Here is a 6,169-nt window from a genome sequence, read left to right as displayed (position 1 = left end):
TGTAAAAGGGTCCGGAAGAGCATTGAGAGCTATCTGGACTTGAATGACACGGGTGAGGTGCAGGTGGGGATGGTCTGGGAGGCCCTGAAGGCAGTGATCAGGGGAGAGCTGATCTCCATAAGGGCGCACAGAGAAAGAAAGGAGAGGCAGGAGAGGGAGAGGCTGGTGGGGGAGCTATTGGAAGTGGATAGGAGATATGCGGAGGCACCAGAGGAGGGGCTGCTGGGAGAACGGCGCAGCCTGCAGGTCAAGTTCGACCTGCTGACCACCAGGAAGGCAGAGACGCAGTGGAGAAGGGCACAGGGCGCGGTCTATGAGTATGGGGAAAAGGCGAGCAGGATGCTGGCACACCAGCTTTGCAAACGAGATGCGGCTAGGGAGATTGGGGGAGTGAAGGAGAGGGGCGGGAAGGTAGTGCAGAAGGGGCAAGAAGTGAACGGGGTCTTCAAGGATTTTTACAAGGAGTTGTATCGGTCTGAGCCGCCGACGAGGAGAGGGGGAATGGAGGACTTCCTAAACAAATTGAGGTTCCCAAGGGTCCAGGAGGGGCTGGTAGAAGGGCTGGGGGCGCCAATAGGGCTAGAGGAGCTAGTCAAGGGAATAGGTCAGATGCAAGCGGGGAAGGCGCCGGGGCCAGATGGGTTCCCGGTGGAATTCTATAAGAAAAATGTGGACTTGGTGGGACCGGTACTGGTACGAGCCTTTAATGAGGCGCGAGAGGGGGGGGTTCTGCCCCCGACAATGTCGCAGGCTCTGATCTCCCTGATATTGAAGCGGGATAAAGACCCCGTGCAGTGCGGGTCCTACAGGCCTATCTCGCTTCTGAACGTGGATGCCAAGTTGCTGGCAAAGATCCTGGCAGCTAGAATAGAGGATTGTGTGCCAGGGGTAATCCATGAGGACCAGACGGGGTTTGTGAAGGGGCGGCAGCTCAACACGAACGTGCGGAGATTGCTGAATGTAATTATGATGCCGGCAGTGGAGGGGGAGGCTGAGATAGTGGTAGCGCTGGACGCGGAGAAGGCATTCGATAGGGTGGAGTGGGAGTACCTGTGGGAGACGTTGGAACGGTTTGGGTTTGGGGAAGGGTTTATTAAGTGGGTGAAGTTGCTCTACTCGGCCCCGACGGCGAGTGTAGTGACAAACGGGAGGAGGTCGGAGTATTTCGGGCTCCACCGAGGGACCAGGCAGGGATGTCCCCTATCCCCCCTACTTTTCGCACTGGCGATTGAACCGTTGGCGATGGCACTGAGGGGTTCAGGGGGGTGGAGAGGATTGACTAGGGGAGGGGAGGAACATCGAGTATCGCTGTATGCGGATGATCTACTGCTGTACGTGGCAGACCCAGAAGGGGGAATGCCGGAGATAATGGAACTATTAGCAGAGTTTGGGGACTTTTCGGGGTACAAACTAAATTTGGGCAAAAGCGAGGTTTTTGTGATACACCCGGGGGACCAGGGAGAGGGTATTGGGAGACTCCCCTTCAAGCGAGCAGGAAAGAGCTTTAGGTACTTAGGGGTGCAGGTGGCAAGGAACTGGGGGACCCTCCACAAGTTGAACTTTTCCAGGCTGGTGGAACAGATGGAGGAGGAATTTAAGAGGTGGGACATGGTACCGTTGTCGCTGGCGGGGAGGGTGCAGTCAATCAAAATGACGGTCCTCCCAAGGTTCTTGTTTTTATTTCAGTGCTTGCCCATCTTCCTCCCTAGGGCCTTCTTCAAAAAGGTGACGAGTAGCATCATGAGCTACGTGTGGGCGCATGGCACCCCAAGGGTGAGGAGGGTCTTTTTGGAGCGGAGCAGGGACAGTGGAGGGCTGGCACTGCCCAATCTCTCGGGGTACTACTGGGCGGCAAATGTGTCAATGGTGCGCAAGTGGATGATGGAAGGGGAGGGGGCAGCTTGGAAACGAATGGAGAGGGCGTCCTGTGGCAACACAAGCCTGGGGGCCCTAGTAACGGCACCATGGCCGCTCCCCCCCACGAGGTACACCACGAGCCCGGTGGTGGCGGCCACCCTCAAGATATGGGGGCAGTGGAGGCGACATAGGGGGGAAATGGGAGGTCTGTTGGCGGCGCCAATAAGAGGGAACCATAGATTCATCCCGGGGAACATCGACGGGGGATTTCAGAGCTGGTACAGGGTGGGCATACGGCAGCTGAAGGACCTGTTTATAGAGGGGAGGTTTGCGAGCCTGGGAGGGCTGGAGGAGAAGTTTGAGCTCCCCCCGGGAAACATGTTCAGATATTTACAAGTGAAGGCATTTGCTAGGCGGCAGGTGGAGGGGTTTCCCCTGCTCCCCAGTAAGGGGGCGAGTGATAGGGTGCTCTCGGGGGTCTGGGTCGGAGGGGGGAAGATATCAGACATCTACAAGATAATGCAGGAGGCGGAAGCAGCATCAGGGGAGGAGCTGAAAGCCAAGTGGGAAGGGGAGCTGGGAGAGCAGATAGAAGACGGGACGTGGGCGGATGCACTGGAGAAGGTCAACTCTTCCTCCTCGTGTGCGAGACTGAGCCTCATTCAATTTAAGGTGCTGCATAGAGCTCACATGACGGGGACAAGGATGAGCCGGTTCTTTGGGGGTGAGGACAGGTGTGTCAGATGTCTGGGAAGCCCAGCGAACCATGTGCATATGTTCTGGGCATGTCCGGTGCTGGAAGGGTTCTGGAAGGGGGTGGCAAGGACGGTGTCGAAGGTGGTGGGGTCCAGGGTCAAACCAGGATGGGGGCTTGCGATCTTTGGGGTCGGGGTAGAACCGGGGGTACAGGAGGCTAGGGAGGCCGGAATACTGGCCTTTGCGTCCCTAGTGGCTCGACGAAGGATATTAATTCAATGGAAGGACGCGAGGCCTCCAAGCGTTGAAACTTGGATTAACGATATGGCTAGCTATATTCAGCTAGAAAGGATCAAATTTGCCCTGAGAGGGTCGGTACAGGGATTCGCCAGGCGGGTGGCAACCTTTCCTTGACTTTTTAGATCAGAGATAGACGTTCGGGGTCGTGGCAGCAGCAACCCGGGGGGGGGGGGGGGGGGGGGGGGGAGGGAGGGGGGGGGGAGGGGAGGGGGGGGCAGCAAGGGTCGTGGGGGGGCATGCACGACTGTAACGCGGGCAAGTCTGCTCGCTGCTCATGTCTGAAACTGTAGGCTGCCTTTTTTGTTAAGGTTGCCTGGGGGGGGGGGGGGGGGGGGGGTGGGGGGGGGGAGGACTGGTGCGCGCGATGAGGGCGGGCGAGGGAGGGACATTTGCCTAGAGGGATTGTGTTGTAAATAATTTAAAAATTAGTAGGGGTAAATGTCTGTATGGAAAAACTCTTTCAATAAAAATTATTTAAAAAAAAAAAAAACTCTGGTGCAGCCGCACCTGGAGTACTGCGTGCAGTTCTGGTCACCACATTATAGGAAGGATGTGGAAGCTTTGGAAAGGGTTCAGAGGAGATTTACTAGGATGTTGCCTGGTATGGAGGGAAGGTCTTACGAGGAAAGGCTCAGGGACTTGAGGTTGTTTTCGTTAGAGAGGAGAAGGCTGAGAGGTGACTTAATAGAGACATATAAGATAGTCAGAGGGTTAGATAGGGTGGACAGTGAGAGTCTTTTTCATCGGATGGTGATGACCAACACGAGGGGACATAGCTTTAAATTGAGGGGTGGTAGATATAGGACAGATGTCAGAGGCAGTTTATTTACTCAGAGAGTAGTAAGGGTGTGGAACGCCCTGCCTGCAACAGTAGTAGACTCGCCAACTTTAAGGGCATTTAAGTGGTCACTGGATAGACATATGGATGAAACTGGAATAGTGTAGGTCAGATAGGCTTCAGATGGTTTCACAGGTCGGCGCAACATCAAGGGCCGAAGGGCCCGTTCTGCGCTGTAGTGTTCTACGTTCTATGTTCTAATCCCGACAGTTCAGGAGGCCATTCGGCCCATCAAATCTGCACCCACCCTTGGAAAGAGCACCCTACCTCACCCTCCACACCTCCACCAACCCAGTAATCCCACCTCACCTTTGGACACTAAGGGGCATTTTAGCATGGAACCTGCATGATAGATTATTGATTCATAGATTTATTTGGTGCATAGCCATATAATGGTATTATTCACAAGGCCATGGATGTGCAAAGGTAGTCACTGTTTCAGGTAATGAATAATATATTGCCATATTTGCAGGAATCCAACATTGTTTCATGAAATGTTGCATAAAGGTTTCTTGTGATGAATAAACCATTGTTCTTCAGCACAGATAGTGATGAAAATGCATCAAATGCTTACCAAGAGCAGGGTCAATACAACATTTATCTTTGTAACACTGGCTGCTCATCCTTCTGAGCTCCAACGAGTACAGACCCAGAGTCCTCAACCGTTCCTCATACGACAAGTTCCTCATTCCAGGGATCATTCTTGTGAGCCTCCTCTGGACCCTTTCCAAAGGCCAGCACATCCTTCCTTAGATATGGGGCCCAAAACTGCTCACAATACTCCAAATGGGGTCTGACCAGAGCCTTATACAGCCTCAGAAGTACATCCCTGGCCTTGTATTCTAGCCCTCTCGACAAGAATGATGAGGGGAGGATCTTGTTGAAATTTACAGGATACTGCAAGGCCTGGATAGAGTGGACGTGGAGAGCTAGAAACCGCAGAGGGCACAGCCACAGGATGGAAGATTCTTGAAAACAGGATTTTCTTCAGCCAGAGGGTGGTGAAATTTGCCTTCCTAACTGCCGACTGAACCTGCACGTTAACCTTAAGAGAATCGTGAACAAGGACTCCCAAGTCCCTTTGTGCTTCTGATTTCCAAAACCTTTCCCCGTTTAGAAAATAGTCTATGCCTAAATTCCTCCTTCCAAACTGCATAACCTCCCACTTTTCCACATTGTATTCCATCTGCCACTTCATTGCCCGCTCTCCCGGCCTGTCCAAATCCTTCTGCAGCCCCCTTGCTTCCTCAATACTACCTGTCCCTCTACAGATCTTGCAAACTTAGCAACAGCGTCTTCAGTTCCTTCTTCCAGATCGTTAATGTATATTGTGAAAAGCTGTGGTCCTAGAAAGAGACCCCTGAGATTATATATCCCTTTATACAGATAGCAAAGAACCGTTGGAAAAAAAACAGGTTTTACTGAGTGAATCTTTTTAAACATTGTCCAATGCACTTTTCCATTCATTTTAAAGCTTACAGAATTTTTCAAAGGCTGGTCAAATTATGGCAGCTTCCATAAAATTCTTTAATATGTTTTAGAAGAATTTAAAAGGTTTATGAAGTGTAAAATCAAAAGTATTGACAGCTTTTATGGAAGTGTTTATAAATACTTCAGAGGGTTTAACAGTACTGGTAAGAATCTAAACGTTCATAAAATAACCCTGTCATGGGAACCTCTGCAAGACGTGGCAGATCATCGACATGGATACCACGATTACACGTGAGAACACCACCCACCAGGTACGCGGTACAGACCCGTGCGACTCGGCCAACGTTGTCTACCTCATACACTGCAGGAAAGGATGTCCTGAAGCGTGGTACATTGGCGAGACCATGCAGACACTGCCACAACGAATGAACGGACATCGCTCGACAATCGCCAGGCAGGAATGTTCCCTTCCAGTCGGGAAACACTTCAGCAGTCAAGGACATTCATCCTCTGATCTCCGGGTAAGCGTTCTCCCAGGCGGCCTTCAGGACACGCGACAACGCAGAATCGCCGAGCAGAAACTTATAGCCAAGTTCCGCACGCATGTGTACGGTCTCAACCGGGACCTGGGATTCATGTCGCATTACATTCATCCCCCACCATCTGGCCTGGACTTGAAAAATCCTACCAACTGTCCTGGTTTGAGACAATTCACACCTCTTTAACCTGGGATTACCCCCTATCTCTGGATCTGTAAAGATTCAATTACCTGCAAATGCTCGCATTCCAAGCATTGTCTGCCATCTCTGACTTTGTCTGTATATATGTTTCTGGAACCTACCTCTCCATTAACCTGAGGAAGGAGCAGTGCTCCGAAAGCTAGTGATTGAAACAAACCTGTTGGACTTTAACCTGGTGTTGTAAAACTTCTGACTGTTTTTAAAGTAAGAAACTGCAAAAAAAAAAAGACCCGAGGTGAAGTGGTGTGCTTGCCATTTGCTGTCTTGCTGCAAGGTTTCGGGTTTGCTGGTAGGTGGTAGGGGTGGG

The sequence above is a fragment of the Scyliorhinus canicula genome, chromosome 6 (assembly GCF_902713615.1).
Source record: "Scyliorhinus canicula chromosome 6, sScyCan1.1, whole genome shotgun sequence".
Taxonomy (NCBI): domain Eukaryota; kingdom Metazoa; phylum Chordata; class Chondrichthyes; order Carcharhiniformes; family Scyliorhinidae; genus Scyliorhinus; species Scyliorhinus canicula.
This window is presented reverse-complemented; position numbering follows the sequence as displayed.